We start from the raw sequence: 20,318 nt of genomic DNA, 5'->3' as shown, positions 1-20,318 counted from the left end.
GGATTGAGGGCAGGTCTTATGTTTCCCTCCGGCGATTGTTGATCTCAAATTGTGTGGTACACATTAATGCCAGCACATCCTGCTGGCAGGTATCCATCTCCGTGGTCTCCACGGAACGAGCAAAGGCTGTGATGGCTGACGTCAGGAGCCTTAGGATCCGCTGTAGCTTGAGTTCTTGGGTCTGGATGTGTGACCCACATGCCCCCAGCTTTGGCTGTTGACACTTTTTACTTTGAGGGCCTCACCGTTTTCTGGTGCTGTGTTGTTTCAGCACCTCAGCGAGCACCTTTTCCAGTAATGGTTGATGCTGGCCGCCATTCTTGGTTCCAGCGGTGCTCCAGCCCGTGGGGTTGCTACAAGCAGTCCATCACACCCAACAGCTCTTCATGTTCCTGCACCCCTGGCATACTCCCGAATTCGTCCGCCTGCTCCTGTTCCAGACCAGCCCAGCCCTGGTCACCAATGCTAGCCTCCAGTAATGAGGGAGCAAAGGGCAGTACATGAGGCACTGTGGAGGGGGTGCCTGACCTCCCTCCGCGAGAGCGCTCTTTCTGCGCATCTCGCTGGAGCTGCTCCAATTGCTGTTGGATGCAGCTCAGGCGGCTGTCTCTCCTCCATTTAGGTGGAGACATGTCCCCGTCCGACGAATCGGACGCCACCGGCCGGATGCCTGTTCGGATGGCTAGACATCCAGCCCGCAGTTCAGGCACTAGCGGGACTGGGCTCGGCGCGGTGATGGGGATAGCGGGGCGCCCGGTTATTGTTCCTACCGCCTGTTGCTGCCCCCTCTGCAATGGAACGCTCCTCCGCTGGAGTCGAGCGGGGGACAGGTTCTTCTGGAGCTTTTGCCTTGTAGTAGCGAGAGCGCCCCTCAAGCAGCGCGTCTCGCTGGCACTTGCTCCGTGAGCCGCTCCAGTGGCTCAGGCGGCTCTCTCTCCCCCCGTGCGGGTGGAGAGACGTCCCGTCCGACATCGGGAACACCTGCCGGATGCCTCTCGAGTGGCTATGCGTCCAGCCCGCTGCTTCAGGTACTAGCGGGCTGGCCTCGGCACGGTGTCGGGGAATTACGGAACACCGGGTAACGCTCCTGCCGCCTGTTGCTGCCCCCCTCCCCAACGGGAAAACGGGGGACAGTTTTGTTCCAGAGCCTTTTTCTCTGCCTGTAAAAACACAAGCAGAAAAAGGCTCACCTGTAAAAGAAAACCCGACCTCAGGGTACTCACCTGACGGTCCGGTTCATGCTGTAACGAGAGTGCCTAGCTCCCGTTGCAAGCCGCTGTTGCACTGCTGGCGTAATGCCGCGCCTGCGCACTGAGCGGGTTCTTCACGTAGTCACTCACGTGACTCCGAAGTAAAATTAGATTATTTAGTTTCTTAAGTAAGGGGCTATAATTGGCATTAAACATAGCGTGATAATTTCTAGTGATTTCAATTCCTAAATATTTAAATTTTTCTGTGGCTATTTTAAAGGGGAATTTCAAGAGATGTGTTGAGTCTTTCGGTTTTATCGACATAATTTCACTTTTGTTCCAGTTTATTCTGTATCCTGAGAAAGATCCAAAGTCCAAATCAGGTGGTGTCTGTGTGGCATTTGTACGTTCTCCCTGTGACTGCATGGGATTTCTCCAGGTGCTCTGGTTTCTTCCTCCATTCCAAAGATGTGCGGGTCTGTAGATTAATTAGCTTCTGTAAATTGCCTTAGTATGCAAGATGCGAAATTGGGATAACATAGAACTAGTGTGAACGGGTGATCGATGGTCACTGTGGACTCAGTGGGTCCACAGCGGATTCACTGTTTCTACACTGTATCTCTAAATCTCTTCCAGCTATGGCCATTCAATCTTTTATAAAGGCACTTCACAAATTACATTGCTAAATGAAACCTATTCCAATGAGTATGGATGTCTAACAATTCCTCAACAACTGTTTAGATAAGTCTAGAAAAACCCCATAAATGCAATGCAGAGTGATTTAATAACATCAGAACCTGACAATGAAGTTAGCGGAGAGTGGATGGGATGTGAGAGAATAGATGACAGAAAAATAAGTGGGGAAATGAGACTGATGGAAATGCTCTGGAAGCAGGCATCGATTCGATGGGCTGAATGTCCCCTATTGTATTGAGGGGAAATGCACAAAAAAGGCATCACTATCAAACTCCCTTAATTGTATAAAATATTGAATTCTTGTATCAAAATGCTTCCTCTGGCATCTAACTGAAACATTAACCTCCTTTCTCTCACCACAGGTGCAGTCTGATCTGTTGAATACAAAGAGAATCAAGGGAATTAGAGAGCGGGTGGGTAAAGAGTAAGGGGACTCCATGTTCTTTGACGAATCCAGTTCAAGGGGCTGCAGGGCACACTTCTAACGTACTTCTAACATGATGCTGTGCATTCAAATTTTGTTGGGGGCGGGGGGATTTTTGAGCCTTCTGGGCCTGACCCACTTACTAGCAATGTTACAAAATTTTGAGATTTTAAAAATCAAGTCTGCAATTTATCCCATCAGATAAAGCATAAATATAAGTTTAATTTGACACCTAATTCACTTTCATATCTCAAGTATTTAAAAAGTTATGGCCATTTTTATACTGGGAAATGAGCATCTTGTTCCCTATTGATTTTCTATGGACATAACAAAAAAGCTGTGATCGTGAACAGTCAAAAGCCCATAACGTTCTTAAAAATTAAGAGAACTGAATGAAATTTTCAGTTATCATAGATTGAAGCATTCTGAAACAAATATAAAATAATCTTACTTGGATGACCTGAAATTAAAGCATATAATTAGTTAGTTACCTAATTGTAGCTAATTTCAGACTTCAATTACTAGATCTAAACATCTATCCATTTCTTAATAAATGATTAACATTTTTAAATAGCCTAAATGTCCAAATAATATTCACAAATAATTCACAATAAAACATGATTTTTAAATCTCATTTATATTAATTTATAGACCAAATGGAAGGAATTTAGTGTTCAATTGCTGTAAATAAATGCCCATTTAAATCCGCTTTCTAGTGGGATCCTGTGAACGCGCTGGTTTAGAACGTTCACATTGCGGTAGATTTGTGCCTCAAATGCCCAGAAAAATACTGCGGGATATAATGGGCCCAAAATGAGCTACTCGCAATATTAAACTTTGTATAAAGGGATCTTTAGAAGCCCTTTTTAATGTAAAAATATACAGCATACCTTCAGTTATTTGCTTTATGAGACCCTGCGGTTGCTGGTGGTCGCGGGTTTAGAGATTGATTTTTAAACTACTATAACTATTTTACGAGGCCTTTAAAACTAATAATAGCTTTTGCGACGGGGTCTTCCAGCGATTTTTCGTTAATAATTAACTAGGCTGAACATCTTCGATTTGAACAGCCTAGAGAAAATCGCGTTTTAAACCCGCCCCCCTCTAAACGGCGCCAAAATCGCGCACACCCGCAGCGACAGATTTTCAGCGACGCTTCAGGTAGGCTTTGCAACATACCTACACTTACGCGCGTTTTTCGGCGACTTGCCGGCACCCGTCACAGCTGGTTACAGTCGCCGAAAATTTTCAACATGTTGAAAATCCAGCGTCGACCAGAACAAGGTACGACTCTTTGGGCTTCTACTCACGACCAAACAGGCTTCACCCCGCGACATGTTGCCAGGGTGACGCCTGTATGGTCGTGAGTAGTCTCCTCAGTCGCCCAAAGAGTTGTTGCGTCTTTTGGTCGCCGCTGGATTTTGAACATGTTGAAAATTTCCGACGACGTGCAACGTCCTATGACGAGTGCCGGCAGTCGCCGAAAATGTCACGTAAGTGGGACAGGCTCATAAGCCATGCACTTTACCATGTAGAAAGATACCGGGGCGACTGCTGAAAAATTACAGTGCTACATAATGTATAATGAAAGAAATGATTTAATTCTGACAGTGTTTTTATTCGTTATTGGAGGAATCTGGGTGTCGCCAAAATGGAGATGATGGCTGCAAAGGGCCTTTGTTGCCAGATACAGTTGAGTGTAAAATGGCAACAAAATGGCGCCTCTTGCATATGGGCTTGTTGGGCTGTTCTGTACAATCTGTACTGACAAGGGGTGATTGTGCTTATATATGGGGAATGTCTCGCTGCGTTGTGTGCAAAAAATGTAGCTCACTGTTCTGATACATGTGAAAATAAAGAAACCATTGAATAGGTCATAATTTATCTCCAGTCGCTATCTGCCCTTGGAAGGTGGGGTTGAGCTGCTGTTGTCCATCTGGTACTACTGGGGACATAATTTCAGGGAGTTGCACTCAACAATCTTGAAGGATCAGCGATATACAATATTTCCAAATCAGAATGGTGTGCCATTTGGAAGAGAACTTGGTTCCAGTGACATACATACATACATAGGTGTCCTTGAGACTCTTGAAAGGCGCCCATAAATAAAATGTATTATTATTATTATTATTATTATTATACAGGTTTGTATGTTAATTGGCTTATGTAAATGTTAAATTGTGTCCAGTGTGTAGGATAGAGCTAGTGTACGGGGTGAGCACTGGCCGGCATGGATTAGGTGGGCCGAAGGGCCTGTTTCCAAGCTGAATTTCTAAAGTCTAAAGTAAAGAGTGTGTCCATGTGCCCGCTGCCCTTGAAGGAAGAGCAGCTTACTGGTATGGGAGGTCCTGTAGGAAAAGTTATGATGAGTAACTGCAGTACTTTATCAAATCTTTAAAAGAAGATTCACGTGCAATGAATCGCTTATGCTGATCTATAGCTCAGGCTTCATTTTTGGTCCTCTGCTCTAAGACCATGGATGTCCTTGTACATGAATCACTTCAGATATAGCAAGCAATTAGGAAGGTTAACGGTGTGTTGGGCTTTAATGCAAAAGGGTTTTGGTACAAGATCAAAGACACCTTAATGAAATTGAACTAAACCTGTTGAGAGCTCATCTGGGATTTATGTACAAGTCTGGTCAATGCTGGGGTATATGGATAGAAGCGAGAGAGTAGGAATTGGGGCAGATGTTACATCTCCTGCGGTTGCAGAGGAATGTACTCGGAGAGGGGGTGGGTTGGGTGGGAAGGGATGAGTGAACCATGGGGTTATGGAGGGAACAATCTCTACAGAATGTAGAAAGGGGTGGAGATAAGATGTGACAGGTAACTTGCGCGGGACTTGCCATCGCCCGCTGGGGGCCTTAACACCGGGAGAAGAATGGAACACAGAGGAGAGACAAGACTTTGCCTTCCATCATAGTGAGGAGGAGAGTCACTGTGATGGATGTTTGTGTAAATTGTGTTGGTTGTGTGTCTTGGTTCTTTTCTTGTTGTATGACTGCAGAAACCAAATTTTCGTTTGAACTTCATTTGAGGTTCAAATGCAATAAATAAATTGTATAATTGTATAATGTATTGTATAATTGTAGTGGGATCACGTTGGAGGTGACAAAAAATGTTGGTGGAGGATGTGTTGAATGTAGAGGCTGTTGGGGTGAAAGATGAGGACCCGGGGAACTCTACCCATGTTTCGCTTGGGGGAGGGGTAGCGGGAGCAGAACTGCGGAACACAAAGGAGATACAGATGGAGATACATCTGTGACAGCTGGGAGGGGCCACGTTTACTAAAGAAAGAGGACATCTCGGATATCCTAGAATGGAAAGTTTCATCTTGCGAGCAAATGCGATGGATGAATTGAGAATAGGAGATAGCACTTTTGCAGGAGGCAGGGTGGGAGGAGGTGTGGTCCAGACAACTCTGGGAGTTGGTAGGTTTGTAGTAGACGTCAGGTGATGTTTATATATGCTATTTCCATTTGCCCATGTTTGACCCATATCACTATAAACCTTTCCTTTCCATGTAACTACCCAAATATCTTTTAAATGTTGTTATTGTACCTTTCTCAAGCACTTGCTCTGGCAGCTCGTCTCATATATATGTACATCTATATAATTAAAAGTCTCATCTTGACCACTTCCTGTCTGCGCTATATATTAATTTTAGAAAAAATGCTACCATATATCGCTACGATTGTTGGCCATCTAACTCACAGTACTCCTCCGCTGAGCAGGCCCCAAGGATTTTTCTCATCGATTAAAAATAAAAAAGTTATGAGTGTTTAAAAAACCTTGAGATCCTCTCGCATGTTAATCACCACGATGAAGGTAATGCCCCTTCCGGAGGGAGGGGGGTGCAGGACTATAAAACCCCGGATGCCTGGACATGACTCAGTCACTCTGCAAGATCGCGAGGGAGAGGCCATGACTCTCATTCTAAGCTGTGAATCAACTGAACTGTGAGTCTGCAATGTATTTGCAATAAATGATTTGTTAGCCCTTGATGACAATGCCTTGAGTTGTTTGGCCTGCTGTGCTGCTGTGCTTGAAACTGCAAGGTTGAGAAACGTGCTGGAGAAACTCAGCGGGTGCAGCAGCATCAATGGAGCAAAGGAAATAGGCAACATTTCGGGCCAAAATCCTTTTTCAGACTGATGTAGGGTGGGGGGGGGAGAAGAAAGGAAGAGGGGGAGCCAGATGGCTGAGGGAGAGCTGAGAAGGGGAGGAGACAATAAGGGCTACCAGAAAGTAAATGTTCATGCCGCTGGGGTATAAACTGCCCAAGCGAAATATGAGGTGCTGCACCTCCAATTTCTGGTGGTGCTCACTTTGGCCATGGAGGAGTCCCAGGACAACAAGGTCGGATTCGGAATGGGAGGGGGAGTTTAAGTGCTGAGCCACCGGGAGATCAGGTAGGTTATTTCGGACCGAGCGAAGGTGTTCGACAAAATGATCGCCAAGCCTACGCTTGGTCTCACCGATGTAGATCAGTTGACATCTAGAGCAGCGGATGCCATAGATGAGGTTGGAGGAGGTGCTTGAAACTGCAATGCTTTATTAGGTCCGACTGTGTTTGGAAGGAATAAATGCTTTATTAGGTCCAACTGTGTTTGGTTCAAAAGTCCCGCTCATTTCGTGACTTCCACTTAGTGGACAGGTCGCACTAATTGCGTAATTTCCGGTAAGTGCAGAGGTCTCGCTGATTGCGGAAGTGCCTCTGACTATGGAAGCCCCAAAGTGGAGAGGCCGTGGTGTGTGTGTGTGTGTGTGTGTGTGTGTGTGTGTGTGTGTGTGTGTGTGTGTGTGTGTGTGTGTGTGTGTGTGTGTGTGTGTGTGTGTGTGTGTGTGTGTGTGTGTGTGTGTGTGTGTGTGTGTGTGTGTGTGTGTGGTCTCAGTGACTGAGCTGCCAGCCCAAGAATCCATTCGGCACACAATGTCCATACCAGCGCTCTGGAAACCAGTCCCTTCGGCCCACAACATCATGCTAGCGCTCCAGAAAGCCCCCCCTCCCCCCACCCCACTGGCCACCAATATTGGAATTGGTGGAGAGGTGGAATATCGCATTGGGGGACCAGCCCTCCCATGTGAAGCTGGGATCCAATTGGTCTCACTTAGTCTAGTCTCTCCTTAAAATTAGGCCCTCTAATTCACGACTCCCCATTCCTGGGAAAAAGGCTGTGTGTATTCACCCTATCATTGCCTCTCTGTAAGAACACTTCTTAGTCTCCATTGCTCCAGGGAATAAAGTGCTAGCCTGTCCAACCTCTCTCTATAACACAGTCCCTCAAGTCCCAGCAACATCATTGTAAATCTTTTTTCTGCACTCAATCCAATTTAATAGCATTTCTCTATAGCCAGGTGACCAAAACGGAACACAATACTCAAACGTCTCAGAAACGTCTGTTCAACTACAACATAATGTCAGAATATTCATACCCAGTGCCTTTATTGATGAGTGGCCTGCTTGCCGATAGCCTTCTTCACTCTGTTCAGCAGTGATGCCATTTTCAGGGAACTATGTACTTCTATTCCCAGCTCCCTCTGTTCTGCAATGCTCCCCTGGGCCCTGCCATTCGCCGTGAAAGTCCTACCCTGGTTTGATCTCCCAAATTGCAACACCCCACATTTATCTGAATTAAATTCCATTTGCCATTTCTCAGCCAACTTCACCCAGCTGATCAAGATCACACTGCAATTCATGATAACCTTCTCCACTATCTACGATACCACCTATTTTAGTGTCATCTGCCGACTTACTGATCATGTCTTGCTCATTCTCATCCAAATTGTTGACAGAGATGACAGCACCAACACCTGAGGCACACCACTAGTTATGCCCCTACCAGTCCCAAAAAGCAACCTTCCACCATCTCCTTCTGCTCCCTACCATCAAGCCAAGATGCAGGGCTAGTGTGTCAGAAGAGAGCGAGTTGCACCTAGCTGTGACCTTATTCTCAATGCCCAATTTATCTGCCAACTCTAATTTGCAACCAAGTATAAGTAAGAGCTCTTTTGTACCCAAGAAAACAGCAGAGAAAATGTCAGCTTTGGCTGGATCAACGGAAAGCAGCAGTCCCCAAATGGAATCCAGGTGCCAAATGTTTAATAGCAATAGGTAAAGTATTATTTATTGTCTCCTGGCATGCGGCACATTCTAAATCTATTCATTTCTCCAGGAATCTGTGATCAGCATGAACGGCAATGTGTGAGCATTTGGAATTATTTAAAGGTATCAGTCCCTGCGGATGCCTTTTGCTCATGTGCCAAGATTGAGATGGCGGAAGCAACCATGGAGGATTCCAATTGCCCTGGCAGTCTGTTGTCAAGGAAAGCAAACAACGGGGTAGCAACAAGAAAGATGCGGAGGAAGAGCTGTCTTGGGTAGGGGAATGTCAGCATGTGAATGAGATGAGGATTTTGCCCTGAGACTCTACCTTCTCTTTTACCTAATTTAGAACAAAGTATTTGCACAGTTAGCAAGAGAGTGCATTTTGCTAACAGTGGCAGTGAGTCAATTGATAATGGTTCAGAGGAGCAGCTGCCAACATTTATCGGCAGCTGCTAAGATATTTATTGCTCTTTCACCTCCAAAGAGCCGTGGAGTGGCATGAGGATGGCCTGCATTAGATGTACAAGACATTTAGTTCTAAATGTACAAGACATGTTAAGGGTGGCACGGTGGGTGCAGTGGTAGTTGCACCAGAGACCTGGGTTCAATCCTGATAACTAGTGCTGTCTGTATGGAGTTTGTATGCTCTCCCTGTGACTGCGTAGGTTTTGCTTTACACTCCCATACTCCAAAGACGTGCAGGTTTGTTGGTTAATTGTCTTTGGTAAAAATTGTACAATGTCCCTAGTGCGTAGGATAGTTCCAGTTTACGGGGATTACGGGGATCAGTGGGCTGAAGGGCCTGTTTCCGCGCTGTATCTCCAAACTAAACCAAACTGAAACTCCAAGCAACTATTTAGCCTAACATGCTTCATTTGCCTGACCTCAGTTTGGACTGGGATTTGCCCTGTGGTGGACCCATTGATTATAATGATGTGTTGCTTGACATCAACTAGCAGATGTAGAATAATGTTACTGAGTACTGCTACAGTTATTTGAAATAACATGATAGTGCAAACTAAAGTATGTAGAAGATGCCTGTAGCATTGTACCCCTTTCTTTCCAAAATCTGGATGAATTCAAACCCTTAATGAAACTCTAATTTAGTTTGAGATTCAGCGTGGAAACAGGCCATTTGGCCCACCGGGTCCATGCCGGCCAACATTCACCCATACACTAGTTCTATCCTACACGTTAGGGACAATTTACAGTAGCCAATTAACCGACAAACCTGCACGTTGTGGGTATGTGGGAGGAAACTGTAGCAGCCGGAGAAAATCCAGCCGAGAAAACGATTATAGGGAGAACGTACAAACTCTGTACAGACTGCACCCGTAGTCAGCACTAATTCTATGCAAGAAAATTCAAAACTCAAAAATGTGACAATAAAATTGTATTAAATTATATGGCATATCTGGCAGTACAATTATTCACCTTTTCACAAGGTACAATAAAATGATTAATAATATTACTTTGAATTACATTTCACTATAATTGTCAAGTCTTCTAATGTTTTTGCAGATTCCCCGCTTGAAAGGGATTTGATTTATCTACCCCGAAATGATGAACTGAATTCACTCAGACCAAACACTTCTTTTCCACCTTTTTTATTTTCTCCTCCTTTTATTTTGGCAGATTAGTCTTTAGCAGTTTTTAGCAGTTTTAGTCTTAACCAGGTGAAAAACCAGCTGCCAATCGGGTCTGTAGAAAATCAGTCCTGCTTGCCTTCTCTGGCTATCGCGGCAGTCTTTTCGGACAGTCCTTTTGATTTACTGTTCAAGTTTTGCCGCCCGCAAGTCTCTTCCGTCTTCTTCCCTGGCTTCTGGTGCTGTGTGCCCTTTTGACCCCCGGGCAGAACTCGGCAGGCTGGGGTTCCGCCCACTTTAATCACTGTCTCGTGATTTCAATGTAGCATTTCTCTGCACCTGTTCTTTCATTTCAGTTTGACTTGACACCTCCCACTCGATCTTCCAATGGAACCACTTGGGAGATCGACGCTTTAAAGTCAAACTTTGAAGTCTAGGTTTGAACTTGGTCTCCTAATGCATTTCTGTCGTTCTTCTACTGGAAGTAAGACAACCAGCCGCCTAACATCCCTGTGAACAGTCGTGGCTTGGATCCTCTCCTTCCCCTGAGTGGAATGCCTTGCCCTTCCTTTCAAAGCCTTTGTCAGAGGAATGGAGCTGACGACTCTGCCCAGCTTGAATTGCCCCCTCAGTGCATTTTGGTCACTTAACCAGACAATGTCTCCGGCAGTGACATTTCTCTGAGTGGTGTGCCACTTGCTCCTTATAAACAAGTTAGGACCAGCGAGTTGGCTCCAGCTCTTCCAAAACTTGTTCACCTCTGACTGCATTGTTCTAAGTCTTTTGTAGGGGTAGCTGGAAAAGTCAAAAATCTTGATGTCTCCGCACTGAGATGCTCAGCCAAGCAGAAGAGTATTTGGTGTGATGTACTGAACGCAGTCTTCCCGGCTTTGTATCCTGGCGTCGATTGGACGTTCATTTGACAGGTTGGCTGCCATGTAAAGAGCTGTCTGAAACTCACTATAACTGAGTGACGATTCTTTTCCAAAACTTTGGAGCGCTCTCTTCACAACATGCACAGCAGCTTCCGCAGCGCCATTTCTGTGTGGAGAATCAGCAGGATGGATTTTCCACATCCACTCTGTTCCATTTTTAGCTGCGTTCTCCTCCAAAGCTGCTCTGTCCAGGTTGTCCAAAAACCTATATAGTTCCTCTAAGACTGGTTTTGCGCCAATAAAATTGGTGCCTGGATCTGACCAGATCTTCTTGGGGTGCCCACGGATTGCTGTGAATCTTTGATAAGCCATCAGAAACCCTTCACTTGATAAGGTGTTGACTAACTCTGTGTGGATGGCTCTGCTGGCCATACAGCAGAAGACAACTCCCCAGACCTTGAGTTTTACCCTCTTCTTGACGTCATCGTGTACGTGGTAGGGTCCAAAGAGGTCTACTGTTGTAAACTCAAAAGGAGCAGCAGGTTCAGTTCTTTCAGGCGGCAGATCACTCATTACTTGTTGACATTTCTTTGCCTTTGCTTTCTTGCAGATTATGCAGTGATCAACGACTTTTTGAGAAATTCTCCTTCCGTTTATGACCCAAGCCTTTCTTCTCATTTTAAGCAAGGTCCCAGCCACTCCGTCATGACTCTCCCTGTGAGCCTCCCGAGCTAGCAGCATGGACACCCAGGCATCAACGGGCAGGATGGGAACAGCAACTTTATCCTCTTCAAAGCTCTGCACTCTACCACCACAAACCATCAGCCCAGAATCTTGGTCTTTATAGGCTACCAGTCGATCTGTTGTGGTGCTTGGGAAAGTTGTGCCCAATTGTGCAGCACAAAAAATGTCTTTTAGAGCATTTTCTCGTTCTCTTACTGTAATGACTCCTGTCAAAGAGATGGCCTCCCACTTTGGATTGTTTAGGGCTTTGTTCTTGCCAAGAAACCTCTTCGCTGCTCTCCAAATCCATGCGACTGTCTTGATCAGTCGAGTTAGAATGCTGAACTGCTTGACATCAACAAGGTTCTGAATAGCTGACCCTGCAGGTGGTCTCTTTGGGCTTGTTGGTTCCGGTTCTTGGTTCTCTACTTTGGCTCTTGATAGTGCTGCAACAAAAGCTTTCTTCTGTAACTTGTTGATGTTCTCTCTGGCAGTGGCAGCCAGTTCTTTAGCTGATTTTATTGGCCACTCATTCACAGGCAATACCAGGACCTTCGGTCCATTTTGCCACTCCGAATACTGATCAAGGTCTTGAGGGCTGGCACCTCTGGTGATTACATCAGCGATGTTTTGTGGGCCAGGAATCCACCGCCAGTCCTGAATGTTGGTGCTTGTTTGAATCTCTCCAATCCGATTGGCGAAGAATGTCTGAAATCCGTAGCTTTCTCGCTGTATTGCACCAAGGATTGTTTGGCTCTCCACAAGATGATACCACTTCTCCACTTGAATTTGACTGTGTAGCTCAAAATACTTCTTTAAGCGTGAGGCGAACACTGCTCCGCACATCTCTGCTTTAACAGCGTCTCCTCTGTGGTCCAAGGGAGTTAACTTGGCCTTGGATTCCACAAGTCTGACAATTAGGCCATGGTCTGAATCCCATCTCAGGTACATCACCGCCCCGTAGGTGTGCTCACTTCCGTCAGAAAAGGTGATTCCCAAGGGTTCAGTTGCGGAGCAAGAGGGAGTCAGTGCCCTGACGAACTTGACTTTTCCAAGTTGTACGTACTCTTCAAAGAGCTTAATTGCATCCTCCCTGAGTCCATCTGAGAGTGCCATGTCCCATGTGTCTCTGACCGAACAGCTTCCCTCTTTTGCTTCTTGGAAAGCTCTGCGTACTAGAATCGCTCCCTTTTGCTTAACAGGAGCCACTATGCCGATGGGGTCATATAGCCCTGCTACCTGGCTGAGAAGCTCTCTTCTTGTTAGGGGATTTGGCGTCTGAGTTTTGATTTGCTCTTGTAGAAGGCTTTGACCAAGCCGCATCTTTTTCTTTCTCTTGGAGAAATTGATTCCCACCATAACGTGGAGCATGTCCTCTTCAACAATGTAGCCCAGACCAAGTGCCTTGTTATCATCATCATGCATTTGGTTTGGTAGGATCATGCTTTTTGTTTTGCTTTTCTTTAAAGCATCACTGTCCTCCTTCCTCCCACTTTGGCCAGACAGAACCCAAGGCTTGAGCTCAAACCCACCAGCTTTTAGGATTTGTTCCACATTTGCTGTGATGATTCTCAACTGGTCGAGGCTGTTGTGAGATGTGAGGATGTCGTCAACATAGCTGTCTTTCTGGAATACTTGCTGCTCATCCTTGAGGTGGGTAAAAGAAGGAAGATTAGCAGTCTCATGCATTGCCAACTGTGCAATGCACCCCGCAGGTTTGTCTCCGATGTTCACTCTTGTGATAGCATACTCTCCCAGCTCCTCGTCCTCGGAATCTCGCCAGAGGAATCTGTGTAAGTGTACTTCACGGTCCTCCAACAAGACTGAGTTATACATCTTCTTTATGTCTCCCAGAGCAGCATAGATTCCGCCTCTGAATCTGAGGAGGACGGCGCTAATTTGGTTGAGGACATCTGGACCTTTCATCAGCAAATCATTTAAGCTGACACCATTGCACTTTTGGCTGCTGTTCCACACTAGTCTCACTGGGGTTGTGACAGAGTGGGGGTTTGGAGCAATAAGGTGACTCACATACCACACTGGTCCCTTCCAGTTTGCAATCATGTCTTCGGACAATTTGATTGCAGCCTTTCGGTCCTCCATGTCATGCACCTGAGCTGTGTAGGCACTTTTCCATTCAGGTTCTCTGGATAGCTGCCTCTCCGTCCTAAGAAATGTGGCTTCCACTGTCCTTTTATTATTTGGTAGAGAAGCTGGGTCTTCCAACCAAGGATAGCTAGCATCATGCCAATGTGGGTCTTTACTGTGACGGTCTCCTGTTACGTAGGTGAAGCCTTCCCTTACCACTTCGAGCTCTCTCTCTTCAGCAAGAGTCATTTCTTTTCCGCCTGGCTGGCAGTTTCCACAGCGGCAACCCCCGCACTTTGGCTCGCATGCTGCTCCAATGCTATCCCACTTCCACCAATCCAAGAAGTCCCGATTGGCAGTTGATGTACGTGACTTCTGGACTTTGACGGCGACCTGTCCGTTTGGTGAAAGTTCCTCAGGGACTGGGGCAGTGAGCTCCTCATACCTTAAAGCAGCTGCTCTCATTGATCTTGCGAAGTGTGTTTTGGACATGTGGGCTGACATGGTAAGCTTCTCAAACAGCTCAGGATGACAACCTCCAACAGTCTTTCCCAATGGTCCATCCCACAGAATGAGATCTCCAACAGTTCTAATCCTCTGAGGCGCTAGCTGACCTTCTCTATGGCTTATGAGCAAATGTATCTCTTTTGGTCTCACAAGTTCCTCAAGTGGGACGTCTGGAAAGAACTTTTGCAGCTGCTGTGGTGTCACATGTTTGTGAACATCTGCAATGCTGTCCAATCCATAACAAACTAACTGGTGCGACTTGAGTGTGCCCTTGGGAGTCTTCACTCGGATCTTTAGAAGGTAGCGCCTCGTCTCTACGTGGACCTTCATCTCCCCAACTCCATGGACGATAAGCGTGATGTCTTCACTCCTAAGGTTCAGTCTACTCGCAGCCTTGTGAGTTATGTAGTTGGTATCTGAAGCCAAGTCAATTAATGTCCCAACCTTTTGTCCAGCATTTGCTACGACCTCCAGAAGCATCATAATCACTGGATGCTCTTGCAGTCCACCTTCTTTTAGGAGGCTTGGCTGATGCTTTGCAGTGTTGAAGGCTCTTGATGCAGTGTTGGAGAACACATCTCGGCATTGTTTTGCCAACTCTGGTGGAAGTTTGCTGAAAAACTCCTCTTGGTCCACTGTATATTTCTTCTTGCCTTTATCTTCCTCTGGACCAAATTTACTCCTTCTCTGATCCACACCGCTTTTCCTCATCTCATAATTGGGGCACAGATAAAAATGATGCTCAGGAGTCTGTTCATCCTTGCAGATTTGATTTTTACACAGATATGCAGGTTTGCAGTATGAACCATCATCATTAACTTCAAGACACTTTTTGCATGCTCCCAACTTCTTTACTGCAGCTCTTTTCTCTGTCAGCTTTAGCCCTCGAAACTGCTTGCAGAAGTACAGCTTCCTTTCATGCTTTATGTCCCCACAGACTACACAACTTGTGTGGTCATTTCCTGACTTGGTAGACTTGGTTCTGGCATGTCTTGGTTCAGTCCGAGTTTCCTTTCTACTCGGCTCCTCGTCCCTCAGTTGCTCGAGCTGTTCGTATATGCTCTCCTGCTCTTTGAGAAATGACAAGAGACTGTCAAACCGTTTCTCTGGTGCCACGGCATTCCTCTTGGCAGCTACATAAACCAGCCATTCCTTCTTGAGGGTTTCTGGAAGCTTGTTTTCAATTGATTTTATCATCAGTGGATTTTTAATAGCGCCTGTGTCTCCGAGATCGCTCAAGTCCTTAAGTGTCTTTTCCACAGCTTGAATTAATTCCACTATTTTACGTGGCTGATGTCCTCTGACTGGTGGGATTCTCTGAAGCTCCTCCACTATCTCAATAGCAATAGCTGTTTGATTTCCAAACCGGTTCTCTAGGACACGAAATATATCATCTGCAGTGTTATAACTTGTGAGGCGGAGGTCTCTTGTAATTTTGTCCTCCAGACTGTCCAGCAATTGAACCTTCTTCACCTCATTTGATCCAGTGGGTTCACCTTGCTTTTGCAGTGCTTCCCAATCCTTCCTCCATCTATAAAAGTCACGCTTGTTTCCAGTAAACTTAGGAAGGGCCGTGGGTCTCAGTCTGATGGCTGGTGAAGGATAATTGAAAGCATTCGCCGCTTGTGCTAATCCTTCAGCGTCCTTCTTTATTCTTGCCTGTATGAAGTCAGCCTTCCTGGAAACCAGCTTGGGGATGAGAAGCTCGAGTGTTCTTAGGTGCTTCTGGAAGCCCTCTTGCTCATCCAGAGGGACCCAACGTTTCCACCGACTGTACGTCTCCTTTGCAGTCTCTACCAGTTTCTGCAGGTGGTTAAGCATGAATTCATATGCTTCTTGATTGCTATTTGATGGTGCGGTGGCAGCAGCAAGTTCACATGCACCATCTGCTGTCTGTAGTGAGGTGGATAATTCAACATTTCCAAAGTTTGCCCATAGAGTGTCCTGGATGAGCCCTTTGACCTCTTTTAGTTTCGACTCACACTCCTTTGCAGTCTTTGCCAGGTCGGTTTTTTGCTGTTCAGTTAACACAGTTTCCTCATATGTGTCCAGCTCTGCCTTCAGCTCTGCAATGAGTCCAGCCTCCACATCGTCATTGGCTTCCATGACTTTTTCGGCCTCTTGCATGAGTTTGTTGAAATTGTTCCTGAGCTCCTCTTCAGACATTTCTTTATGGTTCCTAATGATGCTGTTAACAAGGCGAGAGAATGCCCGTTTTGCTGTTGTCCTCTCCACCTTGAGCTGCTCAGCTGACTTTCCAGTAACTTCATCAGCCATGATTTATCTTGACTTAACTGTCTCTTTTCCAGGTTTCCAGATCTCCTGGTCTCCATGGTTTTTCACTGTCAAGTCTTCTAATGTTTTTGCAGATTCCCCGCTTGAAAGGGATTTGATTTATCTACCCCGAAATGATGAACTGGATTCACTCAGACCAAACACTTCTTTTCCACCTTTTTTATTTTCTCCTCCTTTTGTTTTGGCAGATTAGTCTTTAGCAGTTTTTAGCAGTTTTAGTCTTTACCAGGTGAAAAACCGGCTGCCAATCGGGTCTGTAGAAAATCAGTCCGGCTTGCCTTTTCTGGCTATCGCGGCAGTCTTTTCGGACAGTCCTTTTGATTTACTGTTCAAGTTTTGCCGCCCGCAAGTCTCTTCCGTCTTCTTCCCTGGCTTCTGGTGCTGTGTGCCCTTTTGACCCCCGGGCAGAACTCGGCAGGCTGGGGTTCCGCCCACTTTAATCACTGTCTCGTGATTTCAATGTAGCATTTCTCTGCACCTGTTCTTTCATTTCAGTTTGACTTGACAATAATACATTGTCAAGATGTCTGGATGTGTTGTCACATAAAGTAGCGGTTGTCATGAGGCAAAAAGATTATTTATTGAACCTCCCACATCAGGTACACGACATATTAGGTTCACATGTTTGTTAACAAAAGTATTGATTAAAAAAAAGACATTTACATTATTACAAACCATCAATGTTTCAATAAATATGATCACCTTTGCCTGGTTGATGTATTTAACAAGATAAAAGGATGTATTATGATAAGAGACTTCAAACAATTCTCGAACTTCCCTAAATGTCTCTAATTTTAAGTAACTTCACCCCATCCCCCCTCCCTCCGTGCCTCTTTTGTCCTCCTGAGTCGTTTTACCAGTTCCAAATTTCTTCACATGGTGATGCTTCTTCATATGGTGATGTTTCTTCATATGGTGATGCTTCTTCAGGTGACGCAGGTGACGCAGCAGAATTTTGGAAACGTCATCCCGTCACCCATTCCTTCTCTCCAGAGATGCTGCCTGTCCCGCTGAGTTAAAGTGCCCATGGTAGACTCACACGTCACTGCGGTAAACTCACGGGCTACTATGTTCTTACAACGAGTTTAAAAGTTTAAAATTTTTACTTCAAGAGTAAATTGACTCGTGGAAATCTTTCATCATGTTGAAAGGTTTTCACGAGTTAACAAGTTTCCCGAGTTCCTGCCGTTAGCGTTACGAGTTCCGACATTCCCGCTACGTTAATTCTACGTGATTCCCACGAGTTTGATTTGTTTTAAACTCGGGATCACTCGTGGGTGGACTCACACCGTGAAACAGGGCCATAAGACTTTGAAAAATCACACCAAAAAGATGTTTGAAACACTCAAGGATCTCTTGTCAATCTGAAACATAAACTCCGTTTGATTTTCCACAGAAGCTGAGTGTTTCTGGCATTTTCTGTTTTTACATCAGAATTCCAAGCAGGTTTTCTCCGAGTGCTCCGGTTTCTTCCCACGTTCCAAAGGTGTGGCTTCTGTAAATTGTCCCTAGTGTGTAGGATAGAACTAGTGTATGGGTGCTTGCTGGTCAGTGCAGAATCGGTGGGGTGAAGGGCCTGTTTCTACATTGTACCTCTACTATAAACTAAACGAAACAATGATGCATTATGAATTATACAGGCAGAAATGGTTTTTGCTGCTTCAAAATCATTATACATTTTTCTGATACATAATGTGTACTATTAATATTTCATGAAGCTATACAAATAAATTATACCAAATATTTCTCAACCATTTAATGCTAAGCTGCACTATATCATTTAACTTATGATAACCACTGAAACAATACACAGCTTCAAAGATTTAAGAGTAAATGTTCAGGTAAAAATTGTGCAATTCAACTGAGTACAACCTTTGGAGCTGAAACCTGATAAATTACAGCCATTTAATGTCAGCGTCCTGAAGCCGGGGTAGGGAGAGGGAGAGGCCGAGGGTACCCGGCATGGCCCCTCCCCGCTCCCGGACCTACCCGGCCCGGCCTCTCCCCGCCCCCGGTTCCCGCGCCGGCTACAACCTGGGAGCGGGGAACACCTCTCCCGCCCGCTCCCTTGGCTCCAGGGACACTCTCCCTTCCTCTCAATGTCAGCAAGACGAATGAGATAGTGATCGACATCCGGACGCAAAGCTGTGCACACACCCCAGTTTGCATTGACGGCGCCAACGTAGACTAAACTAAAACTAAACTAAACGGAACTAAACTATAATCCCAAAGCTGACGGATCCTATGTCCTATGAACCATCAGTAGTATCACCCACAAGTGTGTTTATTGAGTTCATTTTATTGTCACAGTGTATAGAGGCACAGTGAAAAGCTTTTGTTGCGTGCTAACCAGTCAGCGGAAAGATAATACATGATTACAATCGAGCCATCCACAGTGTACAGATACGTGATAAAGGGAATCATGTGAATAACGTTTAAGTGATGAGCAATAATGAAATGTTTTGTGAGATAGATCACCTTCTGAATCTTGTGAATTTTGTAGTCGGCAGGGCAGTACTCTGCATATCGCCAACTTGGCCAATTTAACATTTTTATCAAGCCAATTAACCTACAAACCTGTACATCTTTGGAGTGCGGGAGGAAACTGAAGATCTCGGAGAAAACTAACGCAGATCACAGGGAGAACGTACAAACTCCATACAGACAGCACCCGTAGTCGGGATCGAACCCGGGTCTCTGGCGCTGCATTTTGCTGTAAGGCAGCAACTCTACCGCTACGCCACCGTGACATGGAAACATTTGATCACATTGGGTATTACAATGTCATCAGGGAGAGAGACGGTGATTGTGGAATGCATCCACATATCTAATTTAATTTTAAGAAAGAGCTGAATAGCACTAGCGGTCAGGCAACATCTGTGGAGGACAGGATTAGGCGACGTTTCAGGGATGGACCCTTTACATTGATTATTGTAAGGGGGAAAACTTTGGAAAAGAGGGGAGTCTGCTCAAAGCTTGACAATTGTCATAAAGTGAAGGGGGGTTTAGTTGGCAGAAAGGGAGACTGAAGGCTAGAGATGAAAGGAGACAAAAAGGTGTCAGATAAGATGAGAAGAGGCGTGAAATGTAAAGCCTTGAAATACACAGTGGCGACCATTTGTTGCTTCAATTTAGAATGTTCTTCTTGGCTGTCCATCGTGGCGTGTCCAGTAGCTATTAGCAGGAACAGGCCTTATTATCCCTTATCAGTCTGATGCCCTTCAAATAACACGCCCTTTAAGTAATGTGCCTTCATATCTTTCAACTGTAGAAAGATATGGGTGGGTTTGGTTGGGAGATGGTGGGCAATGGCTAGAGGTGACCAGGAGATATAAAGGTGTCAGATGAAGAGAGAAGTGGAGTGAAAAGTAAAGTCAAAGAGGAAAGGATATAGGTGGAAGGAGGAAAGAAAGGAAGAGGAAAGGGGAGGTGGGGGGGGGGGGGGGATAGAATAAGAGAGTGCACTAGTGTGGGGCACTGGAAAGAGTGGGAGAAAAAAAGGGAATGTTGTCTCCTAGGATTGGAGAATTCAATGATCATGTCAATGGATTGTAAGTTGCCCAAGCAGAATATGAGGTTCTATTCCTCCAGTTTGCTTGTGGCCTCAGTCTGGCAATGGAGGAGGCCCAGGACAGAAAGGTCCGTTTGTCTGCGCCCTTTATGTGGAGGTTATTTGCTTACCTTGGCTTTGCAAGCAAATAATTTAACTGTGACTTGTCACACGTGACAATAAAATATTCAATTCAATTCAATCCAATTTGAATGTGAAGGGGAGTTAAAATGGCCAGCAACTGAGAGATCCAGCAGGCCCAGGCGGACCAAG

The 20,318-nt window shown here is 45.5% G+C and overlaps 1 protein-coding gene across 3 annotated transcripts in view; it reads left to right on the top strand.

The window, feature by feature from the left end:
- nyap2 (neuronal tyrosine-phosphorylated phosphoinositide-3-kinase adaptor 2) overlaps positions 1–20,318 on the top strand; it is a 173,119-nt gene that overhangs the window by 54,114 nt on the left and 98,687 nt on the right. The window lies entirely within an intron of this gene.

The sequence above is a fragment of the Amblyraja radiata genome, chromosome 13 (assembly GCF_010909765.2).
Source record: "Amblyraja radiata isolate CabotCenter1 chromosome 13, sAmbRad1.1.pri, whole genome shotgun sequence".
Classification (NCBI taxonomy): Eukaryota; Metazoa; Chordata; class Chondrichthyes; order Rajiformes; family Rajidae; genus Amblyraja; species Amblyraja radiata.
The sequence above is the reverse complement of the archived record's forward strand: the minus strand, read 5'-3'. Positions and strand labels throughout refer to the sequence as shown.